At 41.3% G+C, this 26,546-nt stretch overlaps 1 protein-coding gene and 1 pseudogene across 9 annotated transcripts in view; one reads left to right on the top strand and one right to left on the bottom strand.

Annotated features, from left to right (window-relative positions):
* ntng1a (netrin g1a) overlaps window positions 1-26,546 on the top strand; it is a 208,286-nt gene that overhangs the window by 47,385 nt on the left and 134,355 nt on the right. The window lies entirely within an intron of this gene.
* On the bottom strand, window positions 20,264-20,404 carry LOC148348772 (U2 spliceosomal RNA; annotated as a pseudogene).

Raw genomic sequence — 26,546 nt, 5'->3', positions numbered from 1 at the left:
GACTTTTCTGCCAAAATGGACTAAATTATATTCCTGGTGACGCTATGAGGAGGATGATAATGGATTGGACTTTGACAGATTATCCCGATTACATCTAAAATTTACAAAGTTTTCAGGTTACAAAGCTACTCCCGGAACAACTACAATTTGTAAGTAGGGTGTTGGAATTTAATTATCAAAATGTACCGTTTACCAAATTGTTCGTATTAGTTATCTGACTCCATTAAACAAATTTGACCTACATTCATCCAACAATTATGCACGCTTGTTTCTTGAGAGAAAAATGACCAGGAAGGCCGACATGTCATACGGGGGCGGATTTATTCACAACATCAGAACTAAGTGTGCCCTCAGGCGACTGCTGAAGTGACGTTGGAGTCCGTGGGAAGCCTTCTTCTAAACTTCTTTAGCTTTCTCTTATTGGCTCACGTCTTGGCTCCTCCCATGGGCGTGCCAAGCATTTGCACGCCTTGAGGACTGGCTCTCCCACAACAGCGCCTGTTGTTCTGCGTCAGCAAATCCACGAGTCCTGTTATCAAAATTTCCTAGACAAAATATTATGCATTTCGAACAGCCTGCCCTGACATTGAACTAAAACCCAGTCAGTGAATATCTATTGCATTAAACTCAATACATGTAATTTGTAGTCAATCGTATGAAATCCTTTAAGGGGTTCCACTGTAGTTTAGTAGCCCTCACCCCTTTTCTTGTGTACCATATTTTAATGACTGTAAGACGTATATAAAAGTCTCAGATTTACTTTACATTATGCAGCGTAGACTATCGTGCATTGTTACCTGTGTATGATGTAAAGCGACGGATGTAGTAATGGGTGAAGAGTGGGTGTCTATATAAGGCTAGGTTTACATTGCAGAGCTAAATGCCAAATTCCGATTTTTGAGTGAAATCCAAATATTTTATGATATTGTTCACATTTCCGACTAAATTTGACCTGTATGCGATCTCCTGTGGCTTATATGCATTTCCTGTGTAAAGTCCATAAGTATCCTCATCTCATCTCATCTCATCAGCTGTACCGCTTATCCTTATTGGGGTCGCGGGGGGGCTAGAGCCCATCCCAACCATCTCCGGGCAGTGGGCAGGGGACACCCTGAACTGGTTGCCAGCCAATCGCAGGGCACACAGGGACAGACAACTCGCTCGCTCATTCACACCTAGGGACAATTTGGACCGGCCAATTCACCTGAAATGCATGTTTTTGGAATGAGGGAGGAAACCGGAGTGCCCGGAGGAAACCCACGCAAGCACAGGGAGAACATACAAACTCCGCACAGGAAGTCTGGAGCTGGATTTGAACCCACGCAGGAGGTTCCCACGACCTGTGCCGCACACGCGCTACCCACTGCGCCGCCGTGCTGCCCATAAGTATCCTGTTTTTGCAGAATAAGACATGTGACGTCACAAAAACTTCCATTGTTTACTTAAGTAGTCATGGATGCTAACACTTGAATATATCTAGCAATTTGAAAGGTATTATGCTGACAGGCAGATAGGAGTTGCTCCCTACACATTAATTAAATCCAGGGTTGGGTAGGGTTACTTTTACTGGATTACTTTCAATTACTTTTGGATTACTCCAATACCAAATATTCTAATAAAAGACAAAAGAAACTAAATATGAATAGAATTACAAAGTTTTGTGCAGGCTTGGGGAGTAACGGAATACTTGGAACGGCAAAAATGATGTCGGCAAGCTGTTTTATTTTCATTTTGTTTCTGTCGCATGTCATGTTAGTTTTGCCAGAGATCAAAGAGATCGTGAGATTGTGAACTTCAGGTGAAAAAAGCTAAAAAACAAACCCCAAATACCTAAAGGAACCACAACCATAGAACAGTTTTTCCTGCTGTATTTTTAAACACACACACTTGTATGCTTTTCCGTCTTATCTTAAGGCGGCCATAGCAGAGGGCACCTACGCCCTATCGAGTGCTAAATGTGTTAAAAACAGAAATAGAAGCAGCTATGGCAGAATGGTGGCAACCCATTACTTAAACCAGCCGTAAAATATGTTAAAAACAAAAGTACTTTTGTACAGTAGTCTGTTGTTCCTGGATTTAAATACCATCCTTTGTTAAATACACCAAACTCTGTTCTGGCATTCCTGTGTTTGGGTCCACCTGCAAACATGACAATCATAGGCAATGTTCCCTGTAATTTTCCAGGGGTCTGAACGTTTACACAAAGTCGGTGAGCAGCGCTTGAAACAACAGTGAGCAACAGCAATCCCAAGTGTGGCAAATAAGTCATTATCAAACATGTCCAAAACTTGACATCAAGTTACATTTTGCTGAGTTTCCGGCAATGCAAAATTATTTTTCACTTTTGAATGAATTGACTCATGTATTATTGCAAAGGTTGTACGGCCTACAAACGTCGTTTGTTTTTACAATCTTTTCACAAGATATCCATTTCTTTTTATTTCCTGATATATTTTGTCGCATAATATTAACGTTTTTTGGGGGCTTATTTAGTCGCTTGTAAGATACAGAACTGTACTTAATCTTGTTTTTTTTAGTGGAGGTACAATGTTGAGATTCACTTGATATCATTGGAAATTTTTTGAATGCAACACAAACTTTTTCTACTTTTTTCCGTGTTTTTTTTTCTACTTTCTTTTAAATTCCTTTAAAAAAAAAAAATCTCATTTTTATTTTTTCCCAGCGGTTTCTTTTTTCTTTTGGTTCTCCATTTACTTTTTTCCTACATTTCTTTCTTTTCCTTTTTTCTGGCTTTTTTCTAAATTTTTCCTTCCTTTTTTCTCTTCCATTTGTTTCTTTTTTTTCTCAGCTTTTCACTACTTTTTCATTTTGGTATTTTTTTCTTTTTTCCTTTAAGTCATTTTGTGCATCATTTTACATCATATTTTGGTCATGTTGGGATTAAAGAAGCAAAAACAACCCAAAGAGCCGTTTAGGACCTGAGCCGAAGAAGCCGGTTCCCTGACAAATTCTACTAACTTCACTCAACTTCGTTCTCCTTCGACTCGACTTCAAAATGCCGCATTTCGGACACAACGTCAGGGGAACCCGTGTATGTTTACCTTCATGCACTGTAACTTTGACTTTTAAATCCATCATTCTATATGGTGCACTGTATACAGGAGGGGTATACTGTATACTTGTATATGTTTTTTTAAGCATTTTTTAAGGGGCGCCGCTACTTCACATATTTTCAGTTTTCGCGGGTGGTCTCGGTCCCCATTAACCGCGATAACCGAGGGATTACTGAAGCAAAAACAACCCGAAGAGCTGTTTAGGACCCGAAAGAGCCGGTTCCTCTTAGTGAGCCGAGCCGAAGAAGCCGGTTCTCGAAAAACTCTACTGACTTTACTTTTCAACTTCGTTCGACATTGACTTCAAAATACCGCATTTAGAAAACAGCGTCAGGGGAGCCCGTGTGTTTTGACCTTCATGCACTGTAACTTTGACTTAAGTCGCTTCTTAATTAGTAATTTTGAGCCCTGATTTTTGTGCGCTGGCTCGATTTTCTTTTGCGCTGAGAATGTGCGAGCAGTCACAGAAAGCAGAGCCGTCCTAAAGTGTGTAAAGAAAACTTGACAGACATGTAAACAGTGCATAATAGCCAAAATAAGAACTGTAAGCTATATTAGTCAAAATAACAAACTAGCATCTGATGCAATTTCTTTTGCAGGTGTCTTATGTCAAAAACAGAATAAACATAAGTTCTTAAAGCAATTTTAAAATTATTTCAGTAGCACACGGGTTTGTGTGAAAGTAACTTGCAGTATTAAATCATGCATGTGCACACTAAGCAGTATAACTGCTTAGTGACTAACTCGCACGCGACTTCTGGTTCAATGAGCTGTGCGATTTGTTTGGTTTTGACAGGAAATCAAAACATAGATTCAGTTAGCTTGCTAGCTAGCAACACCACACATCAAGAATCCACTCAGGGTGGTACGTAAACACCGTGCATGAACAGAGATTTGAACAGTACAGTACACGGTGGTGTACAGAGTGGTCTTTTATTCAGGCAGGGTTCGGACCAAAAAAAGTCAGGTAGCGAGGTAATGGTATCCAGAACACCAGAGGCAACAATACTGTTCTAAGAGGCAGGCAAAGTGTCAGAGTTCCAGCAAATTCAAGCAGCAAGGGTGACAGTCCAAGAGTTCAGTCGGCTGGCCGGGATTTGGTACGCTGGAAGAACAAAGAACTGAGATAAGGGATGTTTTGGATGTGAAATGAAATACAATAAGCTAGCAAGGAACCAAGTACGAATAAAGGGAAGAGGACGAGTGGTTATGAGAGGCAAAACCATGGAGAAGTTAAGACGAGTGACTACAGCTTTGAGGAGGAGAGTTGGAACTGGAAACAAGTGGCTATATTTAGTAAGGGAGAGATCGGAGAGAGCAGGGAATGAGAAAACCTACAGAAAAACAGAAAACATGACAGCAGGATGGTGACAAAGTTCCACAATTATGTAAATAATTTGTTGATTGTTACCTACTTTAAATATATTTCGAGCATATTTTCATCCCTGCTTTTATATCATGGTACTGTAGTTCTATTTTTGTTTTGTTAATGTCCAGGCCGTATTGAATCCCATTTTGTGTCACGGTTGCCATGGCGCCCAATTGGCCCCGCCCGTGTGGCGCCAGCTGCGGCTCTCTGACAGATCGGCTTCCTTGCTATTTAAACCCAGTCCTGTCACTCTCCTTTTGTCAGTCCGTCAACGAACCTCTGCCCTGCAAGACGTGGGTTTTGACTCGGTCCTGTCTTCTGTTGGTATTCCCTGTCTGGTATTGTTCTCGTTTATTTTTGTTCTGTTTAATATCGATTTCCAGTTTTGTTCCCGAATATAGTAGTAGTTTCATGTTTTGGAGCATTAAGTTTGATATTTTAGTTTATTTTGTAATATTTTTTTAGTACATTTGTAGTATTTTTGTAGTATTTTTACCAACTGACTCGATTATTTTAACTATTGATCCTGTGCACAAGCCGTTTTGCAATTTTTAACAATAATAAAGTAGTAGTATTTTTGTATTACAGAAATACTGAGGTGGTATTTTTGTCGTATTTCTGTTGTAATATAGCTGTAATAGTATTTTTCTATCATAGTATTACTGTGGTAGCATTTTGTAGTATTTGTATACTACTTCTTTCTTATCAGAATAAAGAGAAAATAATATAATGGGTTTATGTTTTGGAGCACTAAGTTTGATATTTTAGTATAGTTTGTAGTAGTTTTTAGTAAATTTGCAGTATTTTTTGTAGTATTTTTACCATCTGACTCGATTATTTTAACTATTGATCCTGTGCACAAGCCGTTTTGCAATTTTTAACAATAATAAAGTAGTCGTATTTTTGTATTACAGTATTACTGAGGTGGTATTTTTGTCGTATTTCTGTTGTAATATAGCTAAAATAGTATTTTTCTATCGTAGTATTACTGTGGTAGCATTTTGTAGTACTTGTATACTACTTCTTTCTTATTAGAATAAAGAGAAAATAATATAATGGGTTTATGTTTTGGAGCACTAAGTTTGATATTTTAGTATAGTTTGTAGTAGTTTTTAGTAAATTTGCAGTATTTTTTGTAGTATTTTTACCAACTGACTCGATTATTTCAATTATTGATCCTGTGCACAAGCCCGTTTTGCAATTTTTAACAATAATAAAGTAGTAGTATTTTTGTATTACAGTATTACTGAGGTGGTGTTTTGTTGTATTTCTGTTATAATATAGCTGTAATAGTATTTTTCTATCATAGTATTACTGTGGTAGCATTTTGTAGTACTTGTATACTACTTCTTTCTTATCAGAATAAAGAGAAAGTAATATAATGGGTTCATGTTTTGGAGCACTAAGTTTGATATTTTAGTATAGTTTGTAGTAGTTTTTACTAAATTTGCAGTATTTTTTGTAGTATTTTTACCAACTGACTCGATTATTTTAACTATTGATCCTGTGCACAAGCCCGTTTTGCAATTTTTAACAATAATAAAGTAGTAGTATTTTTGTATTACAGTATTACTCAGGTGGTGTTTTGTTGTATTTCTGTTGTAATATAGCTGTAATAGTATTTTTCTATCATAGTATTACTGTGGTAGCATTTTGTAGTACTTGTATACTACTTCTTTCTTATCAGAATAAAGAGAAAATAATATAATGGGTTCATGTTTTGAAGCACTAAGTTTGATATTTTAATTTAGTTCGTAGTATTTTTTTTTTGTAAATTTGTAGTATTTTTTGTAGTATTTTTACCAACTGACTGGATCATTTTAACCATTGATCCTGTGCACGAGCCCGTTTTTTCATTTTTTAACAATAATAAAGTAGTAGTATTTTTGTATTACAGTAATACTGAGGTGGTATTTTTGTCGTATTTCTGTTGTAATATAGCTAAAATAGTATTTTTTCTATCGTAGTATTACTGTGGTAGCATTTTGTAGTACTTGTATACTACTTCTTTCTTATCAGAATAAAGAGAAAATACTATAATGGGTTCATGTTTTGAAGCACTAAGTTTGATATTTTAATTTAGTTCGTAGTATTTTTTTTTGTAAATTTGTAGTATTTTTTGTAGTATTTTTACCAACTGACTGGATCATTTTAACCATTGATCCTGTGCACAAGCTCATTTTGCATTTTTTACCACATTAACAGAACAATGGTGAGTTGTTCGTTTTAAATAACACAGCCTTAGTAAAAGTGAGAGTATAGATTTATCACAGATTCAAATGAGGATTGTTTTTATTGTGTTTTATTATAAAAATACTCCATATGTGTGCTATTGAGAGAGCTATTTAAGATATTAATCCACTATTGAGTAAATTAATCAGGCAGAAAGCAAATTTATAGTTGAAATTAGCCGCTGTACAACGGGGGGAGCGGAAAGTGGAACGGTCCAAACGGAACAGTCCAATCTCCTCTCACCCCGTTTGCAGGGAGCAGTCCAGTTTTATTATCATGACGTCACACATACGTCTTTTCCTTACATACAACGAAAAATACCTGAAGTATGTGTGTGTAGTATAATCGGACTATGTGCAATGTTCCCTGTAATTTTCCAGGGGTCTGAGCGTTAAAACGCTTGAAACAACAGTGAGCAACGGCAATCCCAAGTGTGGCAACTGAGTCATTATCAAACATGTCCAAAACTTGACATCAAGTTACATTTTGCTGAGTTTCCGGCAATGCTAAATGATTTTTCTCTTTTGAATGAATTGACTCATGTACTATTGCAAACGTCGTTTGTTCTTACAATTCTTTCACAAGATATCCATTTCTTTTTATTTCCTGATATATTTTGTCGCATAATATTAACATTTTTGGGGGCTTATTGAGTCGCTTGTAAGATACAGAATTGTTCTTAATCATATTTTTTAGTGGAAGTACAATGTTGAGATTCACTTGATATAATTGGAAATTTTTTGAATGCAACACAAACTTTTTCTTTTGTCCGTGTTTTTTTTCTACTTTTTTGTTACTTTTTTCTTTTTGTTCTCTATTTACTTTTTCCCTACATTTTTAAATTTTCTTTTTTCTGGCTTTTTTCTAAATTTTTCCTTCTTTTTTTCTCTTCCTTTTGTTTCTTTTTTCTCAGCTTTTCACTACTTTTTCATTTTGGTATTTTTTTCTATTTTGTTCTATTCCCCCCTTCCTTTAAGTCATGTTGTGCATAATTTTACATAATATATGGTCATGTTGGGATTAAAGAAGCAAAAACAACCCGGAGAGCCGTTTAGGACCCGAAACTCTACTAACTTTACTAAACTTGGTTCTACTTCGACTCGACTTCAAAATACTGCATTTAGGACACAACGTCAGGGGAACCCGTCTATTTTTACCTTCATGCAACTGTACTCTTTGACTTACCGTAAATTCCGGACTATAAGCCGCTACTTTTTACCCAAACCTTTAACCCTGCAGCTTATTCAGTGATGCGGCCAATTTATGTCATTTTTCTAACGGCCACCAGCAGCGCTCGAGTACAAAAGGTAAGATTTAGACCGGTGGAATATATGCGCCGAGGAAGACTGCAACTTCTTAGCTTGTGCACAAATTAAATTAGCGTAGACATATCCTCATCATGCAAATTGCAAAAAGAAAGGCACATGACGCAGCTTTCAAGCTAGAAGCAATCGAACAGTCCGATAAAGAAGGAAACAGAGCTATTGCACGTAAACGTTACTTTGAGAGCGTGTTACTAGCGTGTCTGGGAATAAGGGAGCGAGAGACGACGTATATATGAATAAAGTTTCTTTCCGATACTGAGGAAGACGACTTTGATGGCGTCAGTCATAAGGAAAAAGATGAGAATGGTTTACCGTGGTTCTAACCAGTACGGTATATTTTTTTAACAGACCAGTTCACTGTATCGCGAGCGTGTTACTGGTAGCGTGTTGCTACCTGTCACAGTCACGGTTTGGGATGAAAGTTATATTATTATTATTAAAGCTTTGAAAACTCTCGGTGTACCGTCTTTCTCTGTAAATATCTGTAACCATGTATAATATGTATTTGCAACTGTATATTTTTGTAATGTATTTATTTTAGAGACTTATTCTGATATGTTTTGCACGGGCCAATGAGAAAGAAGGGGCGAAACAAACGCGGGCTGACGGAAAGTGGAGTAAAGGTGAGACGTGTTTTTGGACGCGGCAGACAATAGTGGATATATATTTTTCCCACGCTTACCTTTGGAAATATAGACTTTTTTTCCTTGGATGACTTTCAACAGGACCCGGACTCTGCAGGTCTGCATCAAACCTTAAGTACCGGTATCATTTTCCGTTCATTTTGCCGGCTGTGGGTTTTGGACTGTGTGCTTTATATTCAGTTACAATCGCGGGACTTAAAGCTAGGTTTGGGTTACTTTTGTGATTGTGTCACACGTTTTAATGTGGGCGCCTACGGCTTATATACAGGTGCGGCTTGTGTAAGTACAAAAGCGATTATCCTCTTAAAATGTGGTGGGTGCGGCTTATAATCAGGTGCGCTCTATAGTCCGGAATTTACGGTATTTTTGTGCGCTGAGACTGTGCGAGTAGTACGCAATTGCACAAGCGCGTAGCTTAGAGGGAACACTGACTATGTGTGTGTATTTTAATGATTACTCATACATTCAAAATGGAAAAATATTTGTAACATAGGACACAGAGGACTACACAATGAACTCAATGTAATCTACTTTACAGCTATAGATATTGAAAAGGTACATTAGTTCAAATGTGGGTGAAGGTTTGGCAAGGCTGTTCCATCTCCTTGCCAACAGATGCTCTCCAAGGGTTTTTGCGGGCAGATGCCCGCCAAACAAGACTGCCGGCTTGGCGCTCTCGCTCCACAGAGCCCCCTAGAGGCTCGTCATTTTTCCCCGATTAACATAATTCTGCAAGCCAAACATTCTCGGTGGAGCCTCATCGAAAGGTCCGCGTAGCCGGTTGAAATGACTAATGAAGTGGTTCGGTAATTCGGAAATCTCAATTACCCAGGTACTGTTACTCTCATATACAAATGCTGCTATACTGACGAACGAAAATCCGGACGAGCGTTTGTAAGGTGAATTTGTTTGTAAGTTGCTTCTGTGCTATATTTTGTATGTTTAAGGTTTGTTGTCATGAACCGGAACTGGAGGAGAACCCAAATGCGTGACGTCTCTCAAACAAGCTTACCGTAACAACCATAAATTCCGGACTATAGAGAGCACCTGATTATAAGCCGCACCCACCACATTTTAACAGGAAAAATGATTTTTTACTTACACAAGCCGCACCTGTATATAAGCCGCATGCGCCGACATTTAAACAAGTAACACAAACACAAAATTAACCCACACCCGACTTCAAGTCCCGCGACTGAAACTGAATGTCCTTCATTAAAGTACACAGTCCAAAAATCACAGCCGGCAAAATGAACGGAAAATGATACTGGTACTTAAGGTTTGATGCAGACCGGCAGAGTCCGGGTCCCGTTGAAAGTAATCCAAGGAAAAATAGTGTATATTTCCAAAGGTAAGGGTGGGAAAAAGATATATCCACTATTGTCCGGCGCGTCCACAAACAAGTCTCACCTTTACCACGCTTCCCGTCACCCCGTGTTTGTTCCGCCCCTTCTTTTTCATTCGCCCGTGCAAAACATATCAGAAGAAGTGTCTCAGATAAATACATTACAAAAATATACAGTTGCAAATACATATTATACATGGTTACACATATTTACAAAGAAAGACGGTACACCGAGTGAGTTTTCAAAGCTTTAATAATAATAATATAACTTTCATCCCAAACAATGCCTGTGACAGGGCAGTTAATGGTAGCAACACGCTCGCAACACAGTAAACGGGTCTGTTAAAAAAAAAACGTACCGTACTTGTAAAAATCATGGTAAACCGTCCTCATCTTCCTCTTCAGAACTGAAGCCATCAAAGTCGTCTTCCTCAGTGTCGGAAAGAAATTTTGTCATATAGACGTCGTCCCACGCTCCCGCAGCCTCACTCGCGCTGTCACTGTCGCTGGAACTCTCATCCACTCCTGATTCTGTGCCCACCTCTTCGTCACGCAACGGACCGGCTTTTTGGAACCTGTTGGTGATGGTGTTTTTTTTTATGCTGCCCCACGCTGTCAGGATCCACTGGCAGACTTGCGAAAAAGTTGCAGTCTTCCTCGGCGCATATATTCCACCGGTCTAAATCTTACCTTTTGTACTCGAGCGCTGCTTGCGGCCGTAGAAAAATTACATAAATTGGCCGCATCACTGAATAAGCCGCGGCTTATAGTCCGAAATGTACGGTATTTTACGGGAAATGGGGCAGTCATGCACAGTAACCCCAACACCAGTGATTCGGCGATCGTTGGGCGGAAGACGTAAGGCAGCAATCTGGCGTGGAATGACAGGAAGCCAGAGGCTGACGAGATCGATATCAAACGCCCGAGCAGATATCGGACAGATAGAGTGATACCAGACAGGATGGCACAGACAGGAGTGATATCAAAACTGGATATCGAAATTAAACAGGAACAACTAGATAGGAACGGAACTGGAGATCGATATTAAACAGGACAGGGAACCCGACGGAGTCAAAAACCACGTTTGGGATCAAAGTTATATTATTATTATTAAAGCTTTGAAAACTCTCTCGGTGTACAGTCTTTCTTTGTAAATATGTGTAACCATGTATAATATGTATTTGCAACTGTATATTTTTGTAATTTATTTATTTGTATTTATTTGAGACACTTATTCTGATATGTTTTGCACGGGCGAATGAAAAAGGAGGGGCGGAACAAACGCAGGGTGATGGGAAGTGGGGTAAAGGTGAGGAACAGACAGACCTGTTTGTGGACGCGGCAGACAATAGTGGATATGTATTTTTCCCCACCCTTACCTTTGAATATATATAATATACTATTTTTCCTTGGATTACTTTCAACGGGCACCCGGACTCTGCAGGTCTGCATCAAACCTTAAGTACCGGTATCATTTTCCGTTCATTTTGCCGGTTGTGATTTTTGGACAGTGGACTTTAATCAATCGCGGGACTTGAAGTCGGGTTTGGGTTCATTTTGTGTTTATGTTACATTTTTTAATATGGCCGCATGCGGCTTATATACAGGTGCGGCTTGTTTATGTACAACATCGGTTTTCCTCTTCAAATGTGGTGGGTGCGGCTTATAATCAGGTGCGCTCGTGTAAGTACAAAATCTGTTTTCCTTTTAAAATGTGGTGGGTGCGGCTTATAATCAGGTGCGCTCTCTAGTCCGGAATTTACGGTAGGCTATTTCTACCTCCTGCATCCACTCCCAGGTTAGCCTGGCTTTTCAATGCCGCCACCTCCACGCCGGTGAGTTTTTCCCTCGCCGGCCCGGAAAGTAGGCCAAGCGGAGAGAAACAGAACGGAAACAGAAAGCGAAACGAAAACGATAGCCGTGACGCGCCCCGTCTTTGCCCATTCCGCCTTGCCTGAGTGCTCTCATACTGCCGCGTCAGATGGAATCAAGTTCGGGAGGTTAAATAAAGGAGGGGTGAGAAAAGAATAGACAGAGAGAAGAAACGTGGCACCCAGCTTTACCGCACCATTGAATATTTTCATTGTTTTCAATCACTGGGGAAGAAAGCCTTGTCTTTTGTGTTGGAAATTCCAACGCTGGATGGTAGAGGGTGGTTCGGGGGGTTTTGGCGTGTATTTATTTAAAATAGAGCAGGGGTGAGCACGGTGGCGCAGTGGTTAGTGCGTGTGCGGCACCGTTCTGAGGTCGTGGGAACCTCCTGCGTTCAAATCCACGGTCTTACTGTGCGTAGTTTGTATGTTCTCCCCGTGCTTGCGTGGGTTTCCTCTCACATTCCAAAGACATGCATTTCAGGTGAATTGGCTGGTCCAAATTGTCCCGAGGTGTGACTGAGCGAATGAGTTGTCTGTCCCCGTGTGCCCTGCGACTGGCTGGCAACCAGTTCAGGGTGTCCCCTGCCCACTGCCTGATGATTGCTGGAATGGGCTCCAGCACCCCGCGACCCTACTGGGGATAAGCGGTGCAGCTGATGAGATGAGAGCAGGGGTGTCAAACTCATTTTAACTCAGGGGCGACACGATAAAAGAAACATTCTGTCGGGGGCCGGACTAGTAGATTAAAGAGAAAGTAAAAGAGAGATGAAGAAATAAGAGAAATAGGGAGGGAAAAGAAGGGAGGGCGGGACAAAGAAAGAGAGGGAGAGAACGTGAGAAAAAAAACGATAAAAAGTCGTGAGAGAGGGGGAAAGAAAGGGAGAGGAAGAAAGAAATCCCAAAAGAAATAGAAAGACAGAAGGAGAGAAAAGAGAAAAGAAAGCGGGAAGGGTATGAAGAGAGAAAGAGAAAAGAGAGAAAAGGAAAAAAGGAAGAAAGAAAGAAAAAAAGAAAGACTAGTAGATTAAGGAGAAAGAAAAAGAGAGAAAGAAATATGAGAAAGAGAGGGAGAGAACAAGAGAGAGGGTGGGACAAAGAAAGAGAGAAAGGGAGAAAGAGGGGGAGAGAGATAAACAAAAGCGATAAAAAAGAGAAACAGTGAGAGAGGGGGAAAGAAAGAGAGAGTAAAATAAATCCAAACAGAAATATAAAGAGAGAAAGAGAGTAGGAGAGAAATTAGAGAGAGAGAGAGAGAGAGAGAGAGAGAGAGAAATAGAAAGATAAATGAAGACAGGGGGAAGTAAACAGTTCACAGAGACAAGGAGAGAGAGCAACAAGGAGGGAGTGAGAGAGAGAAAGACTGGAAGATAATGAGAGAGTGTGTGAGTGAGAGAGAGAAAGGTAGGAGGAGGGAGAGAGACAAGGAGAAATGAAGACGGAGAGAAGTAAACAGTTAACAGAGAAACAAGAGAGAGAAAGACTGGAAGAGAGAGAGAGAGAGTGTGAGTGAGAGAGAGGAAGGTGGGAGGAGAGAGAGAGAGAGAGAGAGAGAGAGAGAGAGAGAAATACAACTACAGTGTCTTTGTTCGAGGCAGCTGGCTTTGGCAACATCACGTTGACATATTTCAACCTGCAGCTCATTTTTCTCTTGCGCTTCTTTGAGTAATGTCTCGCGGGCCGGATTCAACCCCTCAGCAGGCCCGATGTGGCCCGCGGGCCGCCTTTTTGACATCTTTGGAGAGGGAAAAGCATCCTCACCTGAGATTCACCTCACCTGACTGTCACAGCGTTGCCGTCAGCGGAATCTGCTCACTGGAATGAAATGACTCTCTTGGCAAGATGCCTTCGAATCGCAGCCAACTGACAGCTTTGCAAATGCTTTTGTTTTAACGACCCGTGTTTGTGGAGTTCTCGGATACAGCAGACTCTTTTTGCACTTCTCAAATAACACATCTATCCATTATCTGCACCGCTTATCCTCAATAGGGCCGCGGGGTACTGGAGCCCATCAAAGCTATCTTCAGGCAGTGGGCAGGGGACACCTTGAACTGCTTACCAGACAGTCACAGTACACACAGGAACAGACAATTCGCTCGCTCGTTCACACCTAGGGACCATTTGGACCGGCCAATTCACCTGACATGCATGGGGAGAACATGCAAACTCCACACAGGAAGTTCGATCTCATGACCTCAGAACTGTGCCGCCATGCTGCCCCACGCTCAATCATCTCATCTCATCTCATTAGCTGCACCGCTTATCCTCAGTAGGGTCACGGGGGTGCTGGAGCCCATCCCAGCAATCATCGGGCAGTGGGCAGGGGACACCCTGAACCGGTTACCAGCCAACCATAGGCCACACAGAGAAACAACTCACTTGCTCATTCCCACCTAGTGACATTGTTTACTGTCAATTAACATGCACGTTTTTTGGAATGTGGGAGGAAACCGGTGTGCCCGGAGGAAACCCACACAAGCATGGGGAGAACATGCAAACTCCACAAAGGATGTTCGATCTCATGACCTCAGAACCGTGCTGCCCCACGCTCAATCAACACCAACAAAATCGATAAACATCTGCTTTCACAGTGTCTTAAAAACGCGGCCAAATCGGGTACTGCCGACCACTCCAAGCAGCCGAATCCAATCTTATATCAGGACCAGAATACCTTTGGTTTTTAGTTTATTTTCTATTGTAAAATGCCAGACAAGAGACCAGTATGTACAGTAGATTCTCAGAAAACAAACCAGACCCAGCATTCATAATGGGCACGCTCTGAAGGCATATAGTTCAAAGGGGTGTGTTAAAAAATAGCAGTGTCAGCTGTTGACTGTACAAACCCAAAAATTAGCACTGTAGCAACCAGTGTTCCCTCTAAGCTGCGCACTGCTAGCACAAGAAAATCTAGCCAGCTCACAAAAATCAGGGCTCAAAATGACTCATTAAGAAGCGACTCAAGTCAAAGTGACAGTGCATGAAGGTCAAAATACACGGGTTCCCCTGACGCTGTGTCCTAAATGCGGTATTTAGAAGTCGAGTCGAATTAGAACGAAGTTGAGTAAAGTCAGTAGAGTTTGTCGAGAACCGGCTTCTTCGGCACGGCTCACTAAAAGGAACCGGCTCTTTCGGGTCCTAAACGGCTCTTCGGGTTGTTTTTGCTTCTTTCATCCCAACATGACCAAATATCATGTAAAATTGTGCACAAAATGACTTAGAGGAAGGGGGGAATAGAACAAAAAACGAAAAAAAAAAATACCAAAATGAAAAAGTAGTGAAAAGCTGAGAAAAAAAAAGTAACAAAGGAAATTGATTTTCATTTTGTTTCTGTGGCATTTTATGTTCGTTTTGCCGGAGATCAAAGAGATCAAAGCCAGGAGAGAAAGCTTACCACGTGTTGTGAGTCATCCTTTTATCCATATTTAGTTTTTTTTTTCTTTTATTAGCATATTTGGTATTGGAGTCATCCAAAAGTCATTGAAAGTAATCCAGTTAAAGTAACCCTACCCAACCCTGCCTGACAAACATGATCTCAACCGCGGCATCCAATCCCTCATTAAACCCGATTGCAAACCCGTGTTTACCTCCCGAAACATGCACACTGGATTCCCCAAAACACACACACTGCCTCATTAATTTGTATCTCTTAGTTACAATTCCCCGCTAACAGAGTGCTTAATGTATCTTTAATTTCCGCGGAGTGGAGTCGATGGGCTCGCTTTCTTCCCCGTGGCCCTATAAAAGATACCGGAACCGTCGACCGGCTCTCGTCTCGATGGTATCGTCCTATTCATCGGGCGCTTAGTCACGACCGACCGGAGGACAGGGTTGGGTAGGGTTACTTTAACTGGATTACTTTCAATGACTTTTGGATTACTCCAATACCAAATATGCTAATAAAAGAAAAAAGAAACTAAATATGAATAAAAAGATGACTCACAACACGTGGTAAGCTTTCTCTCCTGCCTTTGATCTCTTTGATCTCCGGGAAAACGAACAAAACATGCAGGGTTGGGCGAGTTACTTTAACTAGATTACTTTCAATGACTTTTGGATTACTCCAATACCAAATATACTACTAAAAGACAAAAGAAACTCAATATGATGACTCACAACACGTGGTAAGCTTTCTCTCCTGGCTTTGATCTCTTTGATCTCCGGGAAAACGAACAGAAACAAAATGAAAATAAATCCAAACAGCTTGCCGACATCGTTTTTGCCATTCCATGTGTTCCGTTACTCCTCAAGCCTTTGTTCATATTTAGTTACTTGGTATTGGAGTAATCCAAAAGTAATTGAAAGTAATCAAGTTAAAGTAACCCTACCCAACCCTGCCGGTGGAGCACTCTTGAGTCGTTTCATAGGATTGTGAATTATAATTGAAGCGGATGATTGCAGTCATTGTTGGAAAAACGAGTGGAACCACCCGGTGTTAATCGGCAGCGGCTTCGGTACTGTTCGTGACTGCAGAGCGAACCTGAATGAAAGTTAAATGCGCCAATTTAAGGAGGAAACTCAACTATGTCTTTGTATAAGCCGCATTGGATTTTAAGCCGCGGGCTCAAACAGCCATGAACATCGACTCATTCATGGCTGGCACGCAACGTTTTTGACACCAAATTGTCATTATTACCCGATTACTTTTTTTTTTTTTTTAACAAAGATATACGGCACTCCAAAGTTTTCGTCAGGCTAATCCGCCATTGTTGTTTCGGTCTCGCGCCGATCTGGGCAAACGAGGTCTCGTTGCTTCGAGATGATGTCATTGTTTTGGCGGTTGTCAAATGAAAAAGAAGTATGCCTCCAAAAAAACAGTTGGTATTAGGCCCAAATCAACACAAAATTGGTAATTTCTTCAGTGTCGGTAATAAGTCGAAACATAACACAGAAAATGGTAACAACGGCAATAATTCCGGCACGAAAAAACGGCGGAGAAATTCATCGGAAGATCGCGGAGGCAAGGAAAACACGTGTGTTGAAGCGAACGATTCGACGAAAGAAAATAAACAAGACTACTCCGAGTAAGAAAAGGACTTTTTTGCCAAAATTGACTCAATTAAATTCCTGGTGACGCTATGAGGAGGAGGATAATGGATTGGACCTTGAGAAGGCATTCCAACTATGGCCAGACATCAAACCACAAAGAATATATGAACTGAAAAATTTGAAGTGATAACTGCTTTGTATTATTAATGACCTGTGATGATTAAAACTGAATGAAAATATAGATTCATATAATTATTTCAACAATAATGCTGTAAATTCCGGACTATAAGCTGCTACTTTTTTCCCAAATGTTCAACCCTGCGGCTTATTCAGTGTTGCGGCCAATTTATGTAATTTTTCTAACGGCCGCTAGCGTGTTTAGGAATAAGGGAGCGTGGGACGATGTCTATATGAGAGAGTTTCTTTCCGATACTGAAGAAGATGGCTTTGGCGTCAGTTGCAAAGAGGAAGATGAAGATGGTTTGCCGGGATTTTTACTAGTACGGTATATTTTTTTAACCGACCCGTCTACTGCTTTGCGAGCGTGTTGCTAGTAGCGTGTTGCTACCTGTCACAGTCACGGTTTGGGATGAAAGTTATACTATTATTATTAAAGCTTTGAAAACTCGCTCGGTGTACCGTCTTTCTTTGTCAATATGTGTAACCATGTATAATATGTATTTGCAACTGTATATTTTTGTAATGTATTTTTTTAGAAACTTATTCTGATATGTTTTGCACGAGCAAATGAGAAAGAAGGGGCGGGGCAAACGCGGGCTGACGGGAAGTGGAGTAAAGGTGAGACGTGTTTGTGGACGCGGCCAACAATAGTGGATATATATTTTTCCCACCCTTACCTTTGGAAATATACACTTTTTTCGTTGGATTACTTTCAACGGGCACCCGGACTCTGCAGGTCTGCATTAAACGTTTTCCGTTCATTTTGCCGGCTGTGGTTTTTTAAACTGTGTACTATGTATTCAGTTACAATCCCGGAACTTAAAGTAGGGTTTGGGTAAGTTTTGTGTTGCATGTTGTAATGTGGGCGCATGCGGCTTATATACAGGTGCGGCTTGTGTAAGTACAAAAGCGGTTATCCTCTTGAAATGTGGCGGGTGCAGCTTATAATCAGGTGCGCTCTATAGTCCGGAATTTACGGTATTTTGTATCATGTACAATATTGTTGTGAACTGAAAAATCTTGAAGTGATAACTGATTTGTATTACCAATAAACTGTGATGATTAAAACTGAATGAATATATAGATTTATATTATATATTTGTCTCCGATTTACAATGTCAACCTCGATAACATTAAATTTTGGGGAGCTATAGATCTCTGTTGGGACCCATAGATTTTTGAGCATGCCAGTCCCCGGGACCCATCATTTTTCAGAGGTAAAATGAACACTGCCATTGTATAAAACCCTTCAGTGTTGAAAATTTTCTTGCCTGGAGACTGTGCGGCAAGACACTGTGTGTGTCCGAGCGGCGTGATCTTTCAAGCTCGGAGAGAAGTAAAAGAAGCTAGCTCCTCTCCTCTCCCCCCAGAGTCTTCTGTCAATCATCTCCGATTCAGATGCAAGGAACAGGGGAACAATGGAAAGCGTGCAGGCAAAAGTGCCACAGTCGAGGAAGTAAAGACAAAAGAAAAGAAGAAGGTTTTCCTTCCCATTGACTAAATAGAGTTTGGGTGATCTGACAGAGAAGCCTGGAGCTGAATCTCAACCACTTTCCGCTAAATATCCACAACGGGATTGCTGGCCCTAACCGCGGTATTGATTTTAATCATCTCTTAAAAAACGAGACGTAAATAAAGAAAAGGAGACTTGAGGGAAAATGGGTGGATCCCACATAGCAAAAAAAGAGAGACGACGCTGCAAAGTGAGTGAAAGTCAGTTGCAATAAAAGTGCATTTTAAATATTTAGGATTACGTCTACAATCTACTGTTATAGTACGACGTACCGTGAATTCCGGACTATAGAGCGCACCTGATTATAAGCCGCACCCACCACATTTCGGGAGGAAAACCGATTTTGTACATACACAAGCCGCACCTGTATATTAGCCGCATGCGCCCACATTGAGAAGTCGCTATACGAACACGAAATTAACCTTCAAATTAAGTCCAAAAAACACAGCCAGCTAAATAAACGGAAAATGATACCAGTACTTAAAATTGAATGCAGACCTGCAGAGTACAGGTGCCCGTTGAAAGTAATCCAAGGAAAAAACACGATAGAACAAACATTCTCTCGGGGGCCGGACTAGTATATTAGAGAGAAAGAAAAAGAGAGAAAGAAATAAGACAAAGCGAAGGAGAGAAAAGAGAGAGGGTGGGACGATGAAAGAGAGAAAGGGAGAAAGAGAGAGAGAGAAGAGAGAGGGAGACAGAATGTGAGAAACAAAAAAGATATAAAGACAACTAGAGGGGGAAAGAAATAGAGAGAAAGAATGATACCCAAAGAGAAATATAAAGAGAGAAAAGGGGAAGGAGAGAAAAGAGAAAGAGAGAATGGGAGAAGGAGAGAAGGGGGAAGCAGGAGAGAGCGAACGAGAGAAAGGGAAAAATGGAAGAGAGAGCAAAATAAGGTAAAAAGACACAGAGAGAGAGAGAGAGAGAGAGAGAGAGAGAGAGAGAGAGAGAGAGAGAGAGAGAGAGAGAGAGAGAGAGAGAGAGAGAGAGAGAGAGAGAGAGAGAGAGAGAGAGAGAGAGAGAGAGAGAGAGAGAGAGAGAGAGAGAGAGAGAGAGAGAGAGAGAGAGAGAGAGAGAGAGAGAGAGAGAGAGAGAGAGAAGTGTTTATTTCCAAAGGTAAGGGTGGGAAAAATATATATCCACTATTGTCGGCCGCGTCCACAAACACGTCTCACCTTTACTCCACTTCCCGTCAGCCCGCGTTTGCCCCGCCCCTTCTTTCTCATTTGCCCGTACAAAACATATCAGAATAAGTTTCTAAAATAAATACATGACAAAAATATACAGTTGCAAATACATATTATACATGGTTACACATATTGACAAAGAAAGACGGTACACCGAGAGAGTTTTCAAAGCTTTAATAATAATATTATAACTTTCATCCTGAACCGTGCCTGTGAAGGGGGGTTTTTTAAGGGTTATTGATCTATCTTCGTTATTCATTATCCATTATCCGTTATCGGTCAGTTCATTATACGCTACAAAGCCTAGGAGCCGGGACACTTACTCTCAGCCAAAAGGCTAAGCTAAGGTCCTAGCCCTGTGAAGGGTGGGGGGGTTTGGGGTTTTTAAGGGTTATTGATCTATCTTCGTTATTCATTATCCATTATCCGTTATCGGTCAGTTCATAATACGCTACAAAGCCTAGGAGCCGGGACACTTACTCTCAGCCAAAAGGCCAAGCTAAGGTTCTAGCCCTAAAGCCTTGCTGCGATCATTGCGAATGCACCGTTCCCGGAGGTACTGCAATACCGGGCCGATGCGTGGAGTGGACAGAACAAGCTCTTATTCCAACTCCGGATTGCAAAAATCAAAGATCATGGCAAAGGGCCACTCAACCAAAAGGCCAAGCTAAGGACCTAGCAGCAAAACGCTTCTAGAAACACACTCGCAACTCAGTTAGGCGGCCGTTAAAAAAATGACATAAATAGGCCGCATCACTGAATAAGCCGCAGGGTTGAAAGTTTGGGAAAAAATTAGCGGCTTATAGTCCGGAATTTACGGTATTTGTCTACAATTGTGAGAGATATACAAGATATAAACTCTCTGTTGGCAGAATTATTCAGATAAAAACACTTATTGAGGTTTGACGCCATCTTCCCAGGACAACATTCGGTCAGTAGGCGTGGTTTATCGATGTCACACATAAACAGGAAATGAAGTCACACATAAGCGCGACTTCACAATAAAATGAAATATTACTGAGAAACGTATTTACAAATAATGGAATTAGACTGATCTTTGAAACGTGACTATGTGTATGTGTGTGATGATTGTTTTTATATTAGGAATATAAAAACAGGTTCATTTCATAGCTTGGAAGTCTGAGAAATACACAACCAAAAACAGCTAACTTTACGACAATCTACTTCATAGTTTTTACTTTTCCCCTTGTTTTTCTTGCCACTAGAGGATTTCTCAACATTACCAAGAAGTATGGTATAGCAGTGTCCGGGTTTGCCCGCGTCTCTGCATCCTAGACGCATCATTTTTTGCATCGTCTCAAATCAATGTGCGTCCCCGAACGCAACTATTTTAACACAAAATTGTCATTATTACCCGATTACTTTTTTTTTTAACAAAGATTTACCGCACTCCAAAGTTTTTGTCAGGCAGATCCGCCATTGTTGTTTTGGTCTCGCGGTTCGAGATCTCGTCTGCACGCTGATTTCAGCAAACGAGATCTCGTTGCTTCGAGATGACGTCATTGTTGTGGTGGTTGTTGTCGAGTGAAAGAGAAGTATGCCTCCGAAAAAACTGTTAGTATTAGGTGCAAATCAACACAAAATTGGTCATTTCTTCAGTGTCAATAATAAGTCGAAACGTAAACCAGAAAGTGATAACAAGGGCAATAATTCCGGCACGAAAAAACGGCGGAGAAATTCTTCGGAAGATCGCGGAGGCAAGGAAAACACGTGTGTTGAAGCGAACGATTCGACGAAAGAAAATAAACAAAATAATACTCCTAGCAAAAAAAGGACTTTTCTGCCAAACTGGACTCTATTATATTCCTGGTGACGCTATGAGGAGGATGATAATGGATCGGACCTTGAGAAGGCATTACAACTGTGGCGGGACAGCAAACCACAAAGAATATATGAACTGAAAAATCTGAAGTGATAACTGCTTTGTATTACCAATTAATTGTGATGATTAAAACTGCATCAATATATAGACACATATTTCAGCAATATTATTTTACTGATAAGGAGCCAATCAATATGTATGAAAAAAAGGGTCAAAATGAGTTTAACCGATCTTGAGTCATTGCAAGAAAGAGACAAGTTTTCTTCTAGCATTATTCTCTTTTCATAATTTTTTATCAAATCATCAAAAATAAATGTGCTGAAGACTCAGCTTTTGTCTGGGGCGCGGGTTTAGCAATTTAGTCAATCTATCTCATAATATATGGAGTGGCTCTTTCCCAAAATAAAATGAATGTACAGTGGAACCTGGCTAGTTCGCGGTTCCACTTTTGCGGGTCTAAAAATATACCTTACCTTCTCAATAAAAGCATTTATTGACTTGATGCCATTGAGCACGGGCTTATGTCAACTGGGGACACGGTGTGGACACTCTTATTGTGAAGGGGAGGGGGAGGCCCTGACACAATGCTTAGTCATGGTGAGTTACCTCTTCACTCACCCCCCTCCTTTAACTCCTCCCACCTCACCCCCTTCTTATGTGGCGCTCAGATTATCATGGAGGAACTCGGCGACGCGTCGTAAGTATATTCTCTTCTGTCACATTTCATCTCAAGTTTGACTTTAAACCAAAAGCGAGCGGTTGTTTGTACTACCAAAACACGGCTAATTGTGTGTGGTTTCGCGTATTTGTTGTAAAAGCCGTCCGATGCCGCTAGCTAAAAAATGTTGTTATTGTCAGAAAGTAGCTCTTTCACTGTCATTAAAATGAACACAGACCATTTTTTTAACCGTTGTTTCCCAAAACGCTTCACAAACACTCATCCAATATCACATTTTCATTGTTTTTATTTTCAATATGTAACCGGTAGCAAGCGAAATAAACTGCGATGGCTGCATGTGGTTGAGAGCGGTTAATACAATCATACCGAATGGTTCGTAGTGGTTTCGCCGCAGTCCTATTCTGTGTACATACAACATATTTTACCGTTTTTTTTTTTTTGTTATAACATGAAATTCACTCTCTCTCTCTCTACCCGTATTCTGTATGGTATACTGTATAAAGGGGGGTATACTGTATACCTGTATAGGTGTTTTTAATCATTTTTGAAGGGGCGCCGCTACTTCGCTGATTTTCAGTTTTCGCGGGTGGTCTCGGTCCCCATTAACCGCGATAACCGGGGGATTACTGTATTTTGCTTTAATGGTTCTCGACCCAGGCAGCACGGCGGCACAGTGGTTAGCGCGTGTGCGGCACAGTTCTAAGGTCTTGGGAACCTCCTGTGTGGGTTCAAATCCAGCTACCAGACTTACTGTGCGGAGTTTGTATGTTCTCCCCGTTCTTGCGTGGTCGTGGGTTTCCTCCGGGCACTCCGGTTTCCTCCCACTTTAGAAAAACATGCATTTCTGGTGAATTGGCCGGTCCAAATTGTCCCTAGGTGTGAATGGGTGAGTGAGTTGTCTCTCCCTGCGATTGGCTGGCAACCAGTTAGGGTGTCCCCTGCCCACTGCCCGACGATTGCTGGGATGGGCTCCAGCACCCCCGCGACCCTACTGAGGATAAGCGGTGTAGCTAATGAGAGATGAGGGTTCTCGACCCCTGGTCTAGGAAGATCTTCCTTGAGTGTTTTTTTTACGAGTGCTGGTGTTTTAATGGCTTTGAGGTCAGGGCTCTCAAGAGTTTTGTCTCGTGTACAATTGGAGCTGATGTTCCAACTCCAGAAGCCGTGAACTCTCCGCGTTAGCGCCGCATTTATAACCTGGCAGCGCCATCATCCCGTCCTTCAAAGCATATGATAGTGACAGCCCACATAAAAAATAATGGAATGTAAAATGTGTTTTATATCCTCTAAACGCCCAGAGTGGGCGCCGAAGGCTCACTCGCTATGTCTTTAAGCTCCATGAATCTCGCAAATTGACAAGCGTAAAAGAAAGGGGTGGGCGTGTACACACCGTCCCGGCTCATAACCTCCCCCCGGTTTATTATGTGACAGCCGTGCGTTGGCTCTAAAGGTAGTTAACACCGTTTTCGATGTCTCCAGTTGGGTAGGGTTACCGTATTTTCCGCACTATAAGGCGCACCGGGTTATAGGGCGCACCCCAAAAAAATAGTTTTTAGTCCTATATTTGCCATACATAAGGCGCACCGGATTATAAGGCGCTACAATGGGAACGTGGACAAAACAGTCAGATAGTTCAGTCCAACTGATTACCCCCTTAACATTCCCAAAGCTTGCAAAGACGCAAATACGTGTCAAAAACACGCGCGGATGCGGTGTCCGTACGATGTCAACCAAATGCATCGTTCCATCATTCGGAAGGTTAAAGTCTTGGGATTCAAGAAATGCCAACCATTCCTTAGTTTCTATTTTCTTTTTCGCTCGCAACTTTACTGTATATATATGACAATAAACACTTGGAATTGAGTTGAATTTAAAAATAGACACTCCATTCCATCCATTATCTGCACCGCTTTTCACAGAAACATTGAGTTCAGTCTGAAACAAGATACAGGGATAATATGTATAGCCAGAGTGGCTCAGCGAAGTCATTGTGTTCATAATAATGTGCAGCCGTGGTCCTCTTATATCTGCGAGTTTAGTAAATCCAGGAGAATACAATATTTACAAATACAGAATAGAAAAAAATGCTTTCTGTATGCCGTCAGCCATGCGCTATACGCATTCATCTTTTTCGGCCAATTACAGGCTTTGTTTTGCCGCTTCAGCCAATGCCAGCCTGTAAATGATAAAAAGGATCCTCCCCTTGACCTCCGAATAACTTTAGCCAATAGTGATCGATTCAAATGATGATTGACACATTGGTTAGCTAATGAAACGCCGGTAAATAAATCCCAGAATACACCGCGGACTACTTGGCGTTCGGGGGAAAATCTAGTCGGCGGCTGCAAGTTAGTTGCAAGACTTTGCGAATTAATATTGTTCCATAAATAAGGCGCACTGTATTATAAGGCGCATGGTCAGCTTTTGAAAAAAATAAAGGCTTTGAGGTGCGCCTTATAGTGCGAAAAATACGGTACTTTAACTTGATTACTTTCAATTACCGTATTTTCCGCACTATAAGGCGTACCTAAAAGCCTTTATCACATGCACAGTAAAGAACCCCGTTTCCCTGCACACTAAAATTCTTACTTTGCTGTCCACACAGTTGCCAGCAAAAAACAAAATGGAAACTAAGAAATGTTTGGCATTTCTTGAATCCCAAGACTTTAACCTTCCGAATGATAATTGGAACGATGCATTTGAGTGATTGGTGACATCGTACAGACACTGTTTCTGTACATGTCTGAGACACGTATTTGCTTCTTTGCAAGCTTTTGGAATTTTAAGGGGGTAATAAGTTTGACTGAACTATCTGACTGTTTTGTCGACGTTCCCATTGTAGCGCCTTATAATCCGGTGCGCCTTATGTATGGAAAATATAGGACCAAAAACTATTTTTTGGGGTGCGCCCTATAACCCGGTGCGCCTTATAGTGCGGAAAATACGATACTTTTGGATGACTCCAGTACCAAATATGCTAATAAAAGACGAAAAAAAACTAAATATGAATAAAATGATGACTCACAACACGTGGTAAGCTTTCTCTCCTGGCTTTGAACTCTTTGATCTCCGGCAAAACTGACACAAAATGCGACAGAAACAAAATGAAAATAAATCCAGACAGCTTGCCAACATCATTATTGCCGTTCCATGTGTTCCGTTACTCCCCAAGCCTGCACAAAATTTAGTCATTTTAGACTTGATCCCAATCACGTCTGCTCTCCCGTCCCGGCTTACGACCCCTTTTTGTTCCCGACTACGTCTACTCTCCCGTTCTGGCGTACGACTCGTTTACGACCCTGACCACGTCTTGCTCTCTCAGTCCCGGGTACCGACCAGTTTTTCCGCCCCTGACACCGCCATCGCTCGCTACGGAAGATCAACTTCCGTGTTCGGATCACAATCCGAGTACGAAAGCGACTTGCTTCCCGCGCCTGGCGAACACCAGATTGTGGGCGCAGCCCTTCCTCTTTCCTTTAATAAAACTTGTGAGGAACGTAACGTAATTGGGTTCTGTTTCTGTTCTGGCCCTGACACACTGTAGTATTTTATATTGGAAGTACTGAAGATTTGAGTATGAAGTGGTATCAAACATTCTTATAACACATTTTATCAATTAGTTTAGCTCATTGAAGTAACATTAAAGCTGCTTTAGGATACTCAGGATGTCAGGACCAGAACGGAGACAGGACCCACTCGCGCAACGTTACTCACAGTTTTATTAGGAAGAAGGGAAAGGGCGCACACACGATCCGGTGATCGCTGGTCGCTGGGAGAAGGTTGCTTAGACGCGGAAGTGGGACTTACGTGGCGAGCGATGGCGGTGTCAGGAACGGAAAAAACAGGTCATTAGTCGGGATAGAAGAGCAAAAACGTGGTCGATATCAGAAAAAGGGTTGTTATCCGGGAGGGGTGAATAGACGTGGTCGAGATCAAAACATGTCGTAATTCGGGACGGGAGAGCAGACGTGGTCGAGAACAAACAGATCGTATCGGGAGAAAAACGAGCAAAAACACAGGACAGGCGAAAAAGGGCTTGCCGTGTAAAAACGGAGATTCGCAAACGGACCGACAAAAGGGGACTGACAGGACAGAGTTTAAATACAGACAGCGAGCCAATCTGTCAACAAGCTGCAGCTGGCGCCCATGGGCGGGGCCAATTGGGCACCATGGCAACCGTGACACAGGAGATAAAGCTTTACCTTTTGCTCATACATCTTCAATTGAATTCGATACTCAGATTGTTATCGACATAACATAGAACATTTCTGCGTAAAACGGTAAAATTGCTGTAA

This window comes from Urocampus carinirostris, chromosome 18 (assembly GCF_059441175.1).
Source record: "Urocampus carinirostris isolate Australia breed hairy pipefish chromosome 18, RoL_Ucar_1.0, whole genome shotgun sequence".
Classification (NCBI taxonomy): domain Eukaryota; kingdom Metazoa; phylum Chordata; class Actinopteri; order Syngnathiformes; family Syngnathidae; genus Urocampus; species Urocampus carinirostris.
The sequence above is the reverse complement of the archived record's forward strand: the minus strand, read 5'-3'. Positions and strand labels throughout refer to the sequence as shown.